We start from the raw sequence: 19,103 nt of genomic DNA, 5'->3' as shown, positions 1-19,103 counted from the left end.
AGTTACAATTCAGGAAGGAAATGCTCAGAACACAATCCTTCAGTCAGGATGGCTGCTTTGTAGAGGCCAGCTTTTATTTTATGCAGGCCTCCCCCTGATCTTCAGCCTCAAGGCGTTGGGATCCTACCTCTGTCTCTGAAGTGTTGCAAAGCTCTTTTAGTTCTGTTAATAATGTGCCTCCTCCCCTCTGCCTAGACCAAAGCTACACTATTCTGACTGTGGCCCTAGGGGGTGGCAGATCTAGTTCAGCTCTGTTTCACCTCATTTTTTTATTACTTTGGTTGTTGCAGCTAAAGCTGCCTCATCTGGTTCTCAGTCTCACTCCACTCCACCTGGAAGAGGAATCTTTGGTGCAAAGAACACACTGTGCCCTCTGCTTCTTCTTTCTTGATGGTAGTGAGGTTACCCAAGAAAAACTAGATTTAAAAAAAAAATCCACAAATACTAAATATCTATATGCCCTGGTGGTATAGTACATTACATGTTGTGCTGCCAACTGAGAGGTCAGCATTTCAAATTCACCAGCTGCCATGCAGGGGAAAATTGAGGCAGTGTGCTCCTGTTACAGTTTATAGCCTTGGAAAACCAATGGAGGGTTACATTGAGTTGCAAGTAAGTTAATGACAGTGGCTTTGATATTTTAGTGTGTGTATGTGTGTGTATCTCCTTCAAGTTGAGCACGACTCATAGTGACACTATGAACAAAAGGCCTGAAGCCCTTCTACAACTATCAACATTTATCAAAGGTAATAGAGTTTCCGGAGGTGTGTTATTTAGGAATGGATGCCAGTCCTGCTTCCGTGTGTGTGTATACATGTATACACGCACCCCCCCCCACACACACACACAGAAGCTGATATGCAAGTCATAGTACAGAAAAGAGTAAAAGAATGGCACCTCGCTTTAAGTGAGAGCAGTGAGTGGAAGTGAGAGCTTTTGATATGTCGGTGGTACTGGAAAGGAGCCTCTCTCTTGGGCTTAAGGATTTAGTTGGAGTTCTTAAATGACTCAGTAGTATCAGTGGCTGAAGCCATTTGACCTTTACAAGACGAGGAAGGTTCTGTCTGCAGAAATGTGGTCAGCATCTTTCACAATGAACTCTTCCTGCCTCTACACATGCAGGAAGGAGAGAGACGAGTAGGGAGGCACACTGTAGGAGGCACAGTGATGTAAGGCAAAGAGGCGGTTCCACTGGCTTGTTTTGTTATTATTTGAGTCATTTGAATCTATAAATAGTCCCTCTGCTGTTGTTTATGTAAGTTTTTCAAGCAAAGCAGTTTTACATTTAAGTGTGGACCCTAATCACAGCTCGCTCTGACCTGAGAGAAAAAGGTTAATGAATTAGTCTTTATGTAGTGGGGAAAGGCCAGAATAATGTAAAATTAAAATTGCAACAGCTAACTTCCATACACACTTTGATCATATCCCAAGAGCTCTTAGAAATCTGTTTCCTCAAAGACCAAAGGCCAGAGATCATGTGGTTCAAGCAAGCTCCCTCTTTGCTTTGAAGAGGCTAAAGAGGCAGCCCTCAGAGTCATGTGAGGTATTTTATGTCATATAATGTTGTTTCTCTGTCTCTCCATTTGTAGAGCAGTTACAATTGGTATGTAAACAATTCCGTAGTGTGTGAGCATCTCTGAAGAAGAAAAATAGCACCAGGTTTCACTGCAATCAACTCAAACCCCAATTTGAGGAAATGATTCTAATCTTAGGGAAGACAAAGTCAAGGTGGTCCCCAGAAGAAGGTGAACCCTGAACCTGCAGTCTGGCCTCACTGTCTCCCACCTAAGTGATTTCCTGTCTGCAGCATTATTATTTGCTTATTGGGAGCCATGGTAAATTGTTTCCATTTCCCTCTATGTGCACTGCCCAAATCCTTGTTCCTCTAAAATCAGTCCAGTGGTTGCTTTAAAATTAGCTAGGAAGTCCAAGAACTGTTAGGACATCTGCAGTAAGTGGGGCAGCCAGTGACTGTGCCCAGCTCAGGGAACACCAAACTCCTTCTGTGCCAAGCTGCTCGGGACAGCTGCCAGAGAATGGCCTAGGAGTTGGGCAGGTGCCAGTAGGAGTTGCCAGAGGCAAGACCCTCTCTCTAAGCCATAGTCATTGAATAAACATTGTTTTTAGGGAGAGGAGGAAAGAGTTCTGGAATGAAATATTCAAGATCATATTGATCTTAAAGAGAGAAACTGGTTTATAGGTATCTCTTTCTCACACATAAAAGGGGCGCATAAAGTACTGAAATGAATATTTAGCATAACCCATAACTATACTCGCAGCATCACAGCTTTATGCAGACCAACATAGTATTGCAAACTGATGACACAGCCTTGCTTTCTGAAAGTGTAGAGGACTTGAAGCTCTTGAAGATCAAAGATTACAGCCTTCAGAATGAGTAACATCTCAACAGCAAGAAAACAGAAATCCTCCCAACTGGACCATAAACAACATCATGGTAAATGGAGATAAGATGGAAAGACTTATGTTGTCCATGACTTAATTTTACTTGGATTCATCGTCAACACTTATGGAGGCCATCGTTAAGAAATCAAAGGATGTAGTACATTCGCATTGATCAAATCTACTGTAAAGGACCCCTTTAAAATGCTAAAAAGCAAGGCTGTCAGTTTAAAGACTTAAGATGAGCCAGACCCAGGCCATGCTACTTTCCATTGCTTCATGTGTATGTAAAAATTGGACAATGACTTAAGAAGAACAAAGAGTCGATGCCTTTGAGTTATGGTATGGCCAGTGAATAATACGAAGTAGTCTGTGGACTGTCAAAAGAAAAATCCAGACTTATCTTGGATGAAGTGTTGCCAGGTGCTCCTTAGAGGCAAGGAAGGTGAGACTCTCACATTCTTTGGGTATGTTATCAGGAAGACTGGTTTGTTTTGGTTTGTTTTTTTTTTTTTAGGAAGACTGTTGTGTGCTGTCAATGAGGAGCCGACTTGGAGCTCGCTCTCCAGTGGGTTTTTAGAGGCAGTAAATCCCATCATAGGAGATTGCCCATCTTTCTCCCATAGAGCAGCTGGTGGATTCAAACTATGTGCCTTTAGGTTGGCAGTGCAGCTTCTTACCCCTAGGCTACCAGAGCTCCAGAAGTGACTAGTCCTTGGAAAAGGTACCATTCTTAGAAAAGTATAGTGGGTCAGTGAAGGAGAGGTGGATGGACACAGAGACAGAAACAATGGGCCTAAGCACAGTGGAGGCTGAGGATGGTGCAGGATTGGGTGAAGTTTTGCTCCATTGTACATAGGGTTGCTAAGAATCAAAGTTGACTCAATGGCACCTGACAACATAATTGCTCTAAACATTAAGTTGGCTATCTTGTTTTCTCAGACTCTCTGTTCTCTAGTCTCATTTTAACTAGTATTTAAGCCACTAAGCAGTATTTACTAAATGCTAAGAAGCTTTAATCTTTTTCTTTTTAAAGCTTTATTCTTTCACTACTTATTATTGCCCATTTTATAGATGAGAGAAAGAAGTCATGGAATTAATTAATAGCAGTTTAAATTTTAACACAAGCATATGAGATTTCACATGTTTCTGGAAAATACTTATTTGTTCTGTGTTTACACTTCTTTTTTTAAGATAGTCTATTTCATTAGAAACAGCAACAAATATGTATTCTTCCAAATTCCTAGCTTTCTCACACATACGCAACACTGATGATGAAGATCAAAGACTTGTATGGATGACACCTCAACATAAAGAAAACAAAAATCCTCACAACTGGACCAGTAAGCAACATCATGATAAAATGGAGAAAATATTAAACAAAGAAATTGTTAAGGATTTCTATTTTACTTGGATCCACAATCAGTGCCAATGGAAGACATGAAAGCAAACAAACAAAAACCAGTGTATTGCACTTGGATAATCTATTGCAAAAGACTTCTTGAAAGTATTAAGGAGCAAAGATACTACTCTCAGAACTAAAGTTCCCCAGACCCAAGTCATGCTATTTTCTATCAGCTCATGGCCATGTAACAGCTAGACAATCAACAAGGAAGGTTGAAGAATTGACATCTTTGAATTAGGGTGTTTGTAAAGAACATTAAATATACAATAGATTGTCAGACAACAAGCAGATCTCTTCTTGTGGTGAAGGTAGAATGTTCCATAGAAGTTAAGATGGTGAAACTTTGTCTCTTGTATTTTGGAAATGTTATCAGGAGGGACCAGGCTCTGGAGAAAGGTGTCCTGCTTAGTAAGGTATATGGTTATAGGCAAAGATCTACAACACAGTGGGCTGTCTGAGTGGCTGCACAAATGGATTCAAGCAAGACAAGTATTGTGAGAATGATGTAGGACCGGACCATATTTCATTTTGCTATGCATATGGCTGATAGGAGCCTACACTTGATGGTTCCTAACAAGAACAGTAGTTTAGCCATTAGAGTTTAAAACGTTAGAGTGCTCATGTAGTTTGCACAACCTTGGTGGCTAAAAAGCAAATGTGTCACTGCATATGCTTTTGCTATAGTTACTTATGGTTGTGATAAGCCAGGGAGTCCGTCCCACCTCGGTGATCCTAGAGGAGAAAGTTGAACTGCCCGCTAGGGCTTTCTGTGGGTGGGCAAACAAGGGTTTATAGTGACATTCTCATCATGCTTTACACTTTTCAAAGTGCTTTTATGTACTGATCTCTTCTGGATAACAAACCTCTTGAAATCTATTTGGAACAAGGAAAGCCATAGTCCAGATATGTTACGTGTCCTGCTCAGGGCAGAAAGTTTTTTCAGCTGGGTTAGAATTGGATTCCAAGAAGCTGGGCTCCTGTCTATGCTTCTTCAGTTGTTATTATTTGTTAAACTGAAGCATATACAGTAGTTTATGTTCAGAGGCAGTTAATCGCATGGGAGGAGACTGCCCATCTTCTCCTGTAGAGCAGCTGGTGGATTTGAACCGCGTTCTTTAAATTGTAGATAGAATGTTAACTAGATCATGTTGTTAATGTTAGGTGCTGTCAAATATGACTCAGAGCAACCCTATAAATATCTGATCTGAACACTGTTCTATGCCATGCCATATGCACAATCTCTGACACGACACACTCAAGCCTACTGCTGCAGTCACCATGTCAGCTCATGTGGTCCAGGGTCTTCCTCTTTTATGCCACCCCTCCACCTTCCCAAGCATGATGTCTCTCTCCAAGGCATCGCCTCGCAACATCCCTGATGTATGTGAGATGAAGCGTCATCATCTTTGCTTCCTAGGAACACTCTGGCTTCACCTTCTCCAAGACATACCTGTGTGTTCTTTTGGCAGCCCCTGGGCTCTTCAGCACTATTCTCTAACATTACAATTCAGAGGCATCAATTCTTCTTTCATCCTTAGTCACTGTTGAGCTCCTTGAAGCTGCCAAAATACCAAACACATCTGTCTTAAAGAAGCGCAATCAGAAGGCCTCTTGGAGATTAGGAACGTTGTGAGAGTCTGTCTCTCATATATGGAGCAGGTTATTGGGAGTGGCCAATCCCTGGAGAATTTACATAGTGGCTATAACAATAGCTCAAGCATAATGTCAATTGTAAGATGGCACAGGATTGGACTGTGCTTTATTCTACTACACACAAGGGTCAATTTGAGTAGGAGCTGACTCAGCAGTGCCTAACAACATAAAAGCACAACATGCTTCATGCAAAAAAACCCAAAACAAATACCAAAAAACCCCAAACAAACCAACAACCCAAACTCAAAGTCAAAGTAACCCAGACCAAAATTCAAAGCAACAAAAACCCATACTAAAGAAATTAAAAATAGTCTATAATCCCACCACCTCAAAATAACCATTTTTATATTTGTTTTATCCTTCAGATATTTTCCTATGTATATACACTATTTTTCCATGCTCCTTTTAGAATATTTTTAAAACTATTTTTCTAAAATTGCTATGCCATGATAATAAAGACAGAGCTATAACTTCCATTTTATTGACAACATCATATTCCATTTTGTGTCTATTCTATAATTTCTTTATCTAGAATTAGTAATTTTCTTTGAGAAGGTTATGAATCAGCCTTCCTAGACTTTAATTACTATTCAGGGAAACTGAAGATCCCAGGATAATGAAGACTACATTTTTTTTATCAGGGGCTTTTAATTTTAATGTGCATGAAGTTGTTTGTTGTTAGGTGCTGTCAAGTTGACGCCAACTCATGGCGACCCTAGATACAATAAAAGTCACGTGTGGTGAGTTTCCAAATTACAAATTTGATGAAACATAAAAAATACATGGAGGGTTCCCCCCCCCCATTTTATAATGTCTTTCAGTCATTTTTCCCTTTAATGCTTTACTATTTGTCCATTGGCACTAGGGTAAGAAATTGTACTGCCAACCTAAAGGCAAGCTGTTCAAATCCACCAGCTGCTTCTTGGTAGACAATGGAAATAATAATCTTGCGTGGTTATAGCCTCGGAAAACCTGCTAGCTGGTCAGTAATGATTTGGTGCCCATTTGATGCCACATAACAACAATAGGGGACTATGGAAAAAGGCACCTCCCTTCTTTAGAAGCTCTGTGTTACCTGGTGTCCATACGATCCTGAAAGCATAGAAAATGGGCTGGATTTCTTAAGATTCTACTCCTCAAACTATTGCTCTGGGTCAAGTCTATGATGAATATATGTGTAGTGAGTGATGGAAGGGTGCAATGTTATATTGTTGTTTCCTAATATTCAGGCTATGTAGGAGGTGTATAGTAGGACTAGGGAGCTCTGATGACGTAGTCAGTAGGAAGTTGTGATTCTAATGTTAGGGTAGAACCTTTCTGGGGTCTGGAATCCACCAACGGATCCGGAAGGAAGATGGGCAAGCACTTCCTGTACTATTTAGTCTCAGAAAACCCACTGGAGAGTCAGCTACGAACCTGGTTCTGACTAGATGGCAATGAGTATCGCAGCACTGCAGCGGGAGGGAGGAAAAAGGGGGGGGCGGACCCTTCAGAAGTCAGTGTCTTCAATTCTCAGTCTTCTCGCAAAACTAAGTTACACTTCGCCAGTGTGACTCAGGAGCTTGTCAAGAGGGTTAATTCACATATTTGTACATGTTTTGTAAGCAATGTGATATCAACCTTTAAGAATAAAAAAAAGAAAAAAATTAATAAAAAAGATAATGCCACAGAATTCTTCTTTTATGATATTATGCCACAATACTCTTCTTTTTAGCCTTTTGGCAACTCTTGCAGTTCAAGAGTAAAATTGTAAGGGTAGTGCATCAAGGTTTTGGGGTTTTTTGTTGTTTCTGTTTTTTTTAAGTGTTTTGAAGTCCATGCATACAAATGACTGCATAGGGGTTGAGGGAGAGAATACAAATTCTTGTCAATGACACTCAGGTCCTAAACTCAGTATTTATAATTAGTTCCATTTGCTGCGAAATCCAATTTGGGCTATGCTTTGTTTCGCTTTGTTTACTTTTAGGGGGTATCGGACTAAGATCGGACAGAGCTTGACTCAGTTGTACATAGGGTGGCTAGGACCAGAGTGGACTGACAGACACCTTTCCTTTAAATGAGCCAACATATCATGATTCTTTATTTATACATGGAAAATATTCTTGGTCAGCTGTTAGTATTTATCAAGGCAGCAAGAATCTAGTTAGATTTTCTATGACTCAGTTCATCAGTTCATAAAGACATACAGAAAACGTCTCTGGAAGGGTTTACTTATCACTAGTTCAATCCTTCTCTTTACATAAAGAGGAAACTTAGACACCCAGATGTTAATTTGCCGAACGAGGAAGGCTGAGTCTCTGTGCCATCTTCTCTTTTCATGCAATGATGACTAGAAAGAGTTTTAAGATTTGACGATTGAAGGTTTGGCTCCGCGTTCTCCTCCCTCGAGCTCCCTAGTCTTTTCTCACTTTCTCTGCTATTTTATCTAGCCCCGCCCCTTTCAGGTGCCTGCGGCTTCCTGGTAGTCCAGTCCCCGTCCACTCCCCGCGTCCCGCCCCACGGCCAGCGGAACCAATGTCCGCCAGCTCTGGGGTCGGCCGGATCTTTCTCGCTTATACTCATCGCAGCGGTGACTCGGCAGCAGCGTCTCGCGTCATCAGTGACAGCCCCGAACCTTGCTACGCTTATCGTTGTTCTGCCAGGTGCAGTCGCCTCCTCCGTGGCAAATAGTCCTCGGCGGCGTCTGGATTCTCAGATAACAGGAGAAGAGAGGCACGAGAAAGAACAGTTAGGGGGTGCAGAATCATTCAAGAGAGGAGGATAGGAAGCTTACGTTTACACGCTAGTGTGTGAAGTTAGTTAAAAAACTCACTCCCTTCTAAGGATCCCTCCGCCTGCAGTAGCGGTGGTGAGGCCGAGGGAGCCGCCATTTTGGATGTTCGGTTCCTGCTGCCACTGCTGCCGCCGCCCCCGGAGCTGCTGGTTTCATTCGAGGTTTCGGGCCGGTGAGTGTCACTCGTGGCGCCGAGAGCATAATGCTTCTTTTGCCCTGCGGCTGCTGGGAACGCCCGACCGGAAGCTCCCTGTCAACCCCACGGGTCCGGTCCTGTGCTTGGGGGGGGGGGTGAGAAGAGAGGACAGAGGCTGGCCCCGGAGGGGCCCGGCGCCCCAGGGGCGCTGACTTCTTGAGGGCCGCCTCCGAGGCCTCGAGCACGGTGGCTCCACGCGCGGTGGCATTCGGTGCTGCTGGCCAGGTGCGAACCTCCCTGAACCCATTGACTTTTCTCGGGCTGTGGTCCTCCTTTGACGGCTCCTGCAGGAAGCCCAGGGTTTAGCGGGTCGGGCCCCACCCCCGCGTGTCTCTAGCGAGCCACGTATCAGCGTTCTTGTATCTTGGACCCGGATCAGGTCTCGTCTAGAACTCTGTTCAGCGTAGTCTTATGTGCAGTCAATCGCTGTCTATCCCTGCAGTTCCGTCCTCATAGACCCGGACATCGGCCTCTCCTTCCTCTAACCTTTCGACCAACTTCTTTCTCAATTCTCGATTTCATGTTTGTTTTTGTTTTGTTTTTTGTTGCTGTCGTCTGCCTTTTTTTTTTCTTTAAGAAAGAAAAACAAACCCAACATAACTTGCCTGTACACTGGTTGCCCTTCACGCAAACTCTTGGTTTTGCCTCCAGTGGTTTATAGTGATTCTCTTTTTCCTCTGTTAGGGATTGGTGTAGAAGATCCGTCAAACTACGGGCTCACGGTATATTTAGAAATTATTTTAAAGCAAGTTAAATGGGTTTGTGTGTGTGTTGGGGAGGACTGTCAAATATTTTATATGTGGACTACTTTCTTTTTCTTGAGCACTTAGCTTTTTGGTGCTTATTGACTCTTTATATTTATCTTGGTGTTATATATCCCAGGGCATGGAACACAGTCTGGGCATAGAATCTGATGTGGTTGAAAATGAAAGCAACTTTTTTGACTGCTGTAGAAACTAGTTAAAAGAATGGAGGGTTGGAGGTGAATAAAGATTTGTTAGTGGTGGTGGTGTTATTAACTTTAAACTATTTTTCTACTGTGTTGCTGGTTTGGCCTCATTCTGGAGTGATTCAGAGAGTTAACCTTTTCTTTATTGTGGAAAAAAAAAAGCTAGTTAAAAGATACAGACTTCGTGGTCTCATTTTTAGTCTGGACTATAGAGTTTTACTCATTAACGTAAAGTGTCCACATATACCCCTAGCTTTTGTTTTGAAAAAAGTATGACCCCTGCAGGGGCCTGTAACCTCACTACTTTTATTGTACTTCTGAAAGAGTTTGAAGTGAAGCATGCTTAAATAAAAGAATTTTACAGCAAGTTACTGATTATTTCCTCCTTTTCAAGTTAGGCGAGTATGATTCAGTGAGTCCTGTTTCACATCTCGGAGTTTTCAAATCTGCAAAAGGGAAATTAAGATCATACTCTAGTGGCTGCTGAAATTTGAATATATAATTTCAGCTGAATCAAATTTTCAAGTGCTGCTGAAAGAATTAATTTCTTTAATGTGTTAATAAGTGCATTTTTCTTACCAAGTTGTTGAAATGAGACTATAAATTAACTCTTGGTGTAGGTCATACAGATAAATTCGTGTGTGGTTCATCTTGTGCCTTGCTTGAATACTGAATGTTTTTATTGTAAATATTCAATGGTCTTGTTAAAAATTACTTTAAGAAAATTAAAATATGTTACTCTTAAGAGATAATGAGTTCTGTGTGTGTTTACTCAAATGGCTGTAATATTTTACTTAGTGTTTAAAGTAACTGTCAAGACTGAACACCTATGGAATACACACTCATTGACAATATCTCATTATAGAGTCTTCTGAAATGGACTGTTTTTAGAGTTACACTTTTAAAACAAGGTTTTGCAAGAACTGTAAGGTGTTCACTTCATGGTAAAATGCACTGGTATTTAAATGTCATTCATTCTTAGAGGATTTTCATTCAGTTGGACAAAGTGTCTTTTTTCTTTGCAGATTATAAGCATGGTCCTGGTTAGAGCACGACACTTCGTCAATATATATACTTGAATGTTTACTTCGTCCAAGGCTGTAGGCATTACACTTGAAGTTTACATTAGCATTTAGGAAACCTCAATTTGTTTTCTCTTGGGAGCCGTTTCTTGTTCTTTGATCTTTCTCACTGACATGAAGTTTGAGTTTGGTGACAAAACTTATTTTTTACTTTTGGTGGCAAATTTTATTAAAATATGTACTTAAAAGTCTTTATATTAAAAAGTTTTTAATGGCTTATAAAAATGCATAAACTTTTAAAAAAGTTTATGAAGTTGAATGATTATTTTCCAAGATCACTAAGATTATTTTTAATTAAAAATTTTCAATTGCAAAACTACATACCAAAACAGATTTTCAAGATATTTAATCTCCCTTTTTGCATCTGATGAGGGTTTAAAAATTTGATATATACAGGACTTAATAAAAAACTTATAAACTCAGATTTAGCTTCAGAAAGTCTGCAGCAGTTTAAAACTTGTTTAACTGTTTTATATGCTTTAATTATTCTTTTGCCTTATGAATTCTCTTCAATTCTTGATTTTGGCCTTTTTTAAAAAAGTCTTTGTGCTTTTATTCACTATTTTTGCAGGAAGGGATGATACTTAAAGTAGTAAGCAATTTTTAAATAGCAAATAATTTTAAAATATAGTAAACATGTTGTTGTTAGGTGCCATCAAGTCGAATATAACTCTTAGTGACCCTGTGAACAAAAGAGCTGAACCTTGTTCTATACTGTGCCATCCTCACACTTCCTGACGCACACAAATTCATTGCAGCAGTCATCATGTCAGTCCACCTCGTTGAGGGTCTTCTTCTCCTTTAGACTTGCCTCCCTTCCAAGCATCATGTCCTCCAAGGATTAGCCCCTCCTAGCAACATGCCTAAATTACGTGTGTGTAGATTTACATAATTTTACGTATTTCTTGGCTATAGGTTTTGAAAAATCATGTTTATCAGAATGTCGGTTAAGATTCTTTTGTATGAAACTTCATTTCTGTGAGACAGTAAAGAGAGGGAAAGAAGTGTGGTTTCTACATTGAAAATACATGGAGGATTTGTTTTTTCTTTCTGTACTAAGGAGTAACACAAAATTTGGCATAAATGCTGGTTTTACAAATAATCTGTCAAAATCTGAAGGGTCCAGAAGTGGGAATATCCACACAAGGCAACATGTTGTATCATACTGACAATAACCTTAGTGAGAAAGGGCAAGGTTTATGATAACATGAGTGTACTAAGAAATATGTTCTTCCCTTGATACTTGGAAGTTTTGCTTTTCTTAGACTGTTTGGATCATTGGAGAGAAAAGTTAATGAGTTATAAAAGTTGTCAGTGAAAAATTAAATAGGGTTAGAAGAAAAAACTGAGTTTTAGTAAAGATGGGGGAAGTATATGTGACCTTTTGTACTTTATAAATAATTAAAGACATTTTAAAGGCAAGTCGTTTTCTTTTTCTGTTCTAGTACAATAGTCACAGTGTAACCTGATCATGCACTAGTTGCTTTGCTAACTTTAGCTTGCTTATTGTATCTGGTCATATTTTTTTCTGTAGTATTGTCCTTCCTAGACTTTTCATCTTGTTTATCTTTGAGATAATGTTTTAGATGGTTGGGTGTAAAAAACAGGAGAAAAACATAAATTTAGATCTTTGTAACCTGAAATTATTTTTAGTACTGTTCCCCTTCACAAGCCTTTTGCTTGAAGTCAAGACATTTATAGAATAGATGGTGTATAGGTTTGGCTGTGAGAGCTAACTCACGTTAGAAATGATTATACAGTTGTACAGCTGAAAATAAAAGTAGTTCCATTAGAATTGCTACAGCTCAATTTAATGAAAATATTTACTGAGCTTCACTATTGGGAAATTGTTGAGTTTCAATTTAAAGAAAAAAAGGAAGAGAAATTACTTGTATTACTGTCTCCCTTTCTGTTGGTAGTCTGCACAGATGATCGATTTCCTTTTCATATTATGGAAAATTTGAAAGTTTAAAACTGTTAAGAGCATGATGAAACTACTTGTTTGAGATAGTTGTCTGGGAAAACTATTTGAAAACAGGAATACTTTCTACAGTTAATTGAGTCTTTGTAGATATTAGTCTTTTGGTATGGTTGTTATAGAAATATAATCTAGTATAAGGAGAACGTCCTCTTCTGATAGAACATAAAAACACATAGGAAACACCAATGAAGACATGTTGTTGTGGGTGTCATTGACTATAAGACTCATAGTGACCCTATGAACAATTGATTTGAACCTTGTTTTATCCTGTGCCAGCCTTACCATCTCTGATAGACTTGAATGCATGGCTGCAGTCCCTGTGTCCATTCATCTCATTGAGGGTATTCTCTTTCATGGATCCTCCACCTTTCCAAGCACGATGTCCCTTTCCAAACAGTAGCCTCTACTAGCAACATGCCCAAAGAAGCTCCTCCATGGAGCACTCTGGTTACACTTTTTCCAAGACATACTTGTTTGTTCTTTTGTATGTCCAGCACCACAATTCAAAGGCATAATTATTTTGTCATCTTTATTTATGAGTTTTATATATTTTAAAGAAATGTTCTATAATAAAAGCTTAATAAATGGTATAGATTATTCCAGAAAGTAGAATAATTAAGTAGTTGTTAGTTTGATTTTTATCAGCTTGCTTTCTGAACACTACATGAACTTTTTGCTCTTCTTTGGACTTTTCCATATACTTTTGTTCTTTCTCACTGTACAGGTTCCTCTTATACCTGGAATGCCTTTCTTTGCCCCTTTCAACTGATAAGTCTATGTTTCCTTTTGATGAACTTGTATTTCCTGATTCTCTACCCCTAGGCATATAGTTGTAGCACTTTTTTTAAAAAAAAAGTTCTTGTTTTTTCCTTGAGCTTTTAGAAGACAAAAACAATCTAATTATATATGGTGGTGGTGTGTGCCTTGAGTCAGAACCAACCCATAGCTGACCCTCCTGCAGGTTTTCAGAGGCAGTAAATTGCACAGGAAAAGATTGCTGATCCTCCTGCGGAGCAGTTGGCAAGTTCGAACTGAGTGTGTTTGGGATTGCAGCACAGCTTCTTGCCACTAGTCCACTAGAGCCCGTTATGATATCCTTGGTATGTAAGAGAGAGCTCTGGCAGTTCTGTGACCCAGCATCACCGATTTGAACTGACCACCTGCTCCTTAAGAGAATGATGTGGCAGTCTACATATATAAAGATTACATGTAGCCTTGGAAACAGTATGGGACAGGTCTTCTGTGCCCTATAGGGTCAGTATAGATCAGAGCTGACTTGACAGCAATGGTTTTTTTGGTTTTTTGTTTGTTTGTTTTTTTAGTACATGGCACATAGTGCCAGACAGGAATCAATGAGCAAGACAGATGATATGAATGAAAATGAGAAATTGTTCAGATATTCAGGCATGTTATCGTTACTCAGGCAAATCATTGTTAAAGCCAAAAAGAATCAGGGTCCCAGGGTATCACTGGGGTTGGTATCACTCCTCCCTTGTGGATCGCTTCCAGTACCAGACCCTATATACTATTTAATAATATTTATTATAAATTTAAATCATAAAAAAGATATATCTGTATATTGCTTATTTCTTAGGTTGTACGAATACTAACAACAGGACTGGTTTTTTAAACTCTTTCTATATTGAATTATATTTTTAGTAACTGAGTAGAACCTCATTTTTATTTTCTCCTTTCATTTAATTCCTCCTTAATTCTCAAAAGTTATTGATATTATTTCACAAATTATAGTTACCACAAGCTTAAGCTTAAACTCCAAAAAAATCTGACAAACTTAGACTCTTGAAAACTAATAGCAACAAACACAACATCATTTGTTTGTATTAGATGAAATTGTAATTCAAAATGCCACTGTGATTGGGTAATAATGACAGTTTTGATTGGTGCACATTAGAAGATTCAGAAAGTAAATTAGCTTAGAATTTTAGGTTTGTGGTTGTAGTGATACATGTAAGCTGGAATTGGGAAAAATGTTTTTTTTATAACTTCGGGAATATTTTTATGAAGAAAATACTAATTTTTTCTTAAACATTGTATAAAATATTTATCGACAGTCATTTTGATGTCACCTCGTCTGATCGTCTCACTGATGTGATCTGCACCCTCAGCATTCCTCTAGTGATGCTACTGTGAGGCCTGGACTGAGTTAGAGAAATCTACTCTAAGTCATTTACTTAAAATTTGTAGAGCTGATGTCTCTGAAGTTTATTGTCAGGTTTAGAAAATTGAGTATTGAGTATACAAAATTAGTATTTTGTTGTTTGGGTCCATAATTACCATTATCTTTTTTTCTTTGTGATTTACTCAAGCTCTTATGAAAAAGTCTTAAGTGACAACCAAGAAATCTTGTTCTTGCATTTTCTTTCCTATTACTTAGAATATAACTTTAAAAAATTGTGGTAAAATACACATGACAAAACATTTGCTATTTAATTCATTTTTACATGTATACTTTAGTGACCTTATGACCACCATGTTGTATAGCCATAATTACTATGTGTCCCATTTTTTTCCACCACTCTTGGCAGAAACTCAATGTTCCTTAAGCATTCACTCCCTCTTTTTTCTCCTTCTACCTGCCCTGATGACCATTAGTAATAAGCTTTAGTCTTTATACATTTACCTATTCTAGATATTTCATATATACTGTATCTATTTCATACATACTACATTCCTGCTGTTGTGAATGTTTCAACTCTTAGTGACCCTCCATCAGTTTTCTGAGGCCAACAGACTTTAAGGAAGGAGACTGCCCACGTTTCTCTTGCAGAGCACTTGGTGGATTGGAATAGCCAGCCTACAGTTAGCAGCCTAATACATGACACACTTACTTCATCACCCAGGATTCTTATTTCATGTATGTTATTGTTATGTGCTGTTGTGTTGGAACTTACTCATAGCTGACCCTGCAGTGGTTATTCAGAAGTTGTTCAATTACATGGGAGGAAACTGCCCATCTTTCTCCCACAGAGCAGCTGGTGGATTTGAAACACATGCCTTTGGGTTGATAGGGCAATTCCTTCAGAACTCCCTTATTTCAGATAAGGTGAGATGATAATAAAAAGCTTGTCCTTTTGTGTCTGGCTTGTTTTACTTGGCATGCTAGATTTTTGTTTTTATGTGCCATCGAGTTGACTACGACTCGTAGTGACTGTATGAACAATGGATCTGAACCCTGCCCTATCCTGTGCTATCCTTACCCTCTCAGATACACTTAAACCTGTTGTTACAGTCACTGTGTCAGTCCAGCATGTTGAGAATCTTTCTCTCTTACTCTGACCCTCTATCTGGCCCCTCTTAACAGCCTCCCCAAAGTATTAGAAAAGAAACTTTACCACCCTTGCCTCCAAGGAGCAGCACCCTGATTGCACTTTCTCCAAGACATAGTTGTTTGTTCTTTTGATAATCCATAAAATGTTCAGTACTCTTCTCTAACACCACAGCTCAAAGACATCATTCTTCTTCTGTCATCCTTAGTCATTGTCCATTTATCAGATAGCAAGTAATTGAAAAGACCATAGCTTGAATGTTGTTAAGTGTCATTGAGTTACCTGCAGCTCATAGTGACCATGTTCATAATAGCCCTGAACCCTGTCCTATACTGAGCCAATCTCACTGTCTCTGACATACCTAACTGCATTACCCCAGTTACTTTGTTACTCCATCTCCTTTAGGGTCTTCCTCTTTTGTGCTGTCCCTCCACCCTTGTAAGCCTGATGTCTTTCTCCAAGGACTGGTCCCTCCTGGCCACATGCCCAAAATGTGTGAGACAGAGCTTCAAAATCCTTGCCTTCAAGGAGCAACTTCATTTCACTAGGACAGACCTATTCTCTTGGTAGTCCATGGAATGCTCTATACTCTTCTCCACTTGGATGAAAGTATTATTACTTATGCTATCCAAGTGTGAGATGTTCTTGATCCACTAAGGACACTAGTTAGAGTGCTAATAATGTAAATAAGTAGCCTCTCTTAGGTAGAACATATAAGGAAGATGTATACAATGCTTATGTTACTGGTTAGCCTTGCCATTCTACCCAGTTTCAATTGAGCAGGCTCAGAAGCAGAAAACAGAATCTCACTGCCATCAAAAAAGAAGAAACACAAAGTACTGTGTGTCCTTTGGTCCAGAGATGACAGCATGAAACCAAGACATGGCAGCCCAGATGGTAGTCCAGGTGGCAGCAGAGGTAGCCATGGCAGAGGTGGTACAGAATCAGATCAGTGTTAGAGCTGAGCTAGGTCTTCTGACCCATGGAGATAGAACTGAGCCACTTCAGGCATAGGCTTCCTGGCAACGTCGGAGAGGCATATATTTGGCAGAAGAGAGCTTTTTAACTCTTCTTGGTGCAGGATAGAGGCCAAAGCCTCAAGGTCGAGGGTAAGAGAGGGAGAGAGGCTTCTCTGCACAACTGATGTAAGAAGAGACAGTCCTGATTGGAAAATGTTCCTGTACCTCACTTGTAGCCCAGTAACTTCCCTAATAAACCCTGTAGTCTTGACTGTTGTCTCTGAATTCAGTGTGTTCATTGCAACAAATCAGTCAACCTGTGAGAGATGTAACAAGTACAGTGGGAGGGACAGTCAGTGTTGGGATTGTTAAATGAAGATGGTTTTAGAGGGAGAATATCTGATTTCATAGGAATTGTTTCTGCTGTTAAAGAACTACTTTCTCCTTGTGAAATTAATGGAGGTCATACTGTCTCTCCCACAGCTGCCTTACTGTTCTCACAGTTAGATATTGATTGGTTGAAGAAATGATGGCCAGAGGCTTTAAAGGAACCTTAACTCTGTGTATGTCCAACAGAGCAGTTGTTCATTATTTGCTAGGTTAGTGTTCCCACTTGACTTCTCAGAACATAATTACTGTGAATCAACTGCAGTTTCCTCAGTCCAGTTCTCCTTTGCCCATTGTTTGTTTATACTATTATGCTTCAGTCATATACACTGTATTTTACACTATTTTTTATTTACATTGTGTTTCATACGACCAGTCACTATTGATCTAGTCACATTATCAACTCGTCAGGGTTGTACCCTTTCTCTGTAGCTATTAAATGTGTGTGATGGGCATATCATTTAAGAGATGGACTATATAAGGAATGTGATATAAACAACAACCTGTGTTACGCAGATGACAGTAGAAAATGCTTGAAGCATTTATTGAAGAAGATCAGACTAAACTGCAATATGGCTTATATCTCAATAGCAATAAAACAAAAATCCTCACAACTGGATCAGTAGGTAACATCATGATAGATGGAGTTGTCAGTGATTTAATTTTACTTTGTAGCCACAATCAACATCCATAGTAGCAGCAGTCACAAAATGAAAAGATGTGTTAAATCTGTTGTCAAGGACCTCTCCAAACTTGTGAAGATCAAAGATGTCAGTTTCAGGTGAGGCATGCCTGATCGAAGCCCTGGTCTTTTCAGTTAATTTTTATGCATCTGTAAGTTGGACAGTGCATAAGGAAGACCAAAGAAGGATCAGTGCCTTTGAATTGTGATGTTAGTAAAGAGTACTGAATATGTCATGGACTGCCAAAAACCAAACAGATCCGCCTTAAATGAAGTAAAACCAGAGCACTCCTTAGAGGCAAAGATGGTGGAACTTAATTTTATTTTGGGCATAATTTCAGGAGGAAACATCCCTTGGAAAAAGATATTATCCTGAGAAAACTAAAGGGACAATGGAAGAGAGGAAGACTCAGAGTGATACATTGGCACAGTGACTATGACAGTGGGCTTGAACATGACAGAGATCATGTACAGGATAGGGCAAGGTCCAGATATGTTGTTCATAAGGTTGCTGTAAATTGTCATTTGGACAGCATCTAGCAACAACTTTGCTACTCACTTTTCTTTGTTGCTCCATGTGAATAGAGGACAATTGTTGAGCTTTGAATGGTTGCTTATAAACATGTAAGACTACAGGAACTATGTAAGGAACTAGCAGGTAAAGCAGATACATTAAATGTGGTGGTGGTGGTGGTGGTGGTGTGTACTCTTGAGTCGCAACTAATTCATAGCTGCCCCTCCAGTGGGTTTTCAGAGGCAGTAAATCACACAGGAAGAGATTGCCCATCTTACTTCCCCAGTAGCTGGTATATCGAACTGTGGGCCTTTGTGTCGGTAGTGCAATTCCTTATTAGACCAATTAATTAAATTAACTGGATATCTCACACAACTATGATTCAATAAAATAAGCCTTCAAATCAGGAACCAAATCCCATGAGATGTTTATATGTAAGTAGGTACTCTTTTATTTTTTTGAATATTTGTAAAATACTATTGTTGTAAGTAGTATTATCTCAACTTTTTCAAGTTCAACTTTTTCCATACTGATAACACTTGAAATAAATGGTTGTGCTACTGTACCCTTAGTCAGTGGGGTTTTTTTGTTTTCTTTTGTTTGGTGTTTGTTTTTTTTTTGTTTTTAAAAAAACCACTAACAAAAAAAAAAAAAAAAAAAAACCACTAACACTGCAACAGTACTCCATAAACTATGACTCTCCCATTCTCATTTCCTCTTGCTTCTGGTCACCACTGACAACCTTTGATCTCTAGTCATTTGTCTTTAGTTATTTTTTTATATAAGTGAGATCATATGATATTTGTCTTTTTGTAATTGTCCTATTTCACTCAGC

The 19,103-nt window shown here is 39.2% G+C and overlaps 1 protein-coding gene across 1 annotated transcript in view; it reads left to right on the top strand.

Annotated features, from left to right (window-relative positions):
- Nucleotides 1-8,125: 8,125 nt before the first annotated feature.
- AP1G1 (adaptor-related protein complex 1, gamma 1 subunit) overlaps nt 8,126-19,103 on the top strand; it is an 86,101-nt gene continuing 75,123 nt past the window's right edge. The window contains exon 1 of the mRNA XM_006878632.1: nt 8,126-8,403. The gene's annotated coding sequence lies outside the window, so the exon portion shown is untranslated. The remainder of the gene's footprint in view (nt 8,404-19,103) is intronic.

Source organism: Elephantulus edwardii, unplaced genomic scaffold (assembly GCF_000299155.1).
Source record: "Elephantulus edwardii isolate Elephantulus edwardi_28Jun2011 unplaced genomic scaffold, EleEdw1.0 scaffold00001, whole genome shotgun sequence".
NCBI lineage: Eukaryota > Metazoa > Chordata > Mammalia > Macroscelidea > Macroscelididae > Elephantulus > Elephantulus edwardii.
This window is presented reverse-complemented; position numbering and strand designations above follow the sequence as displayed.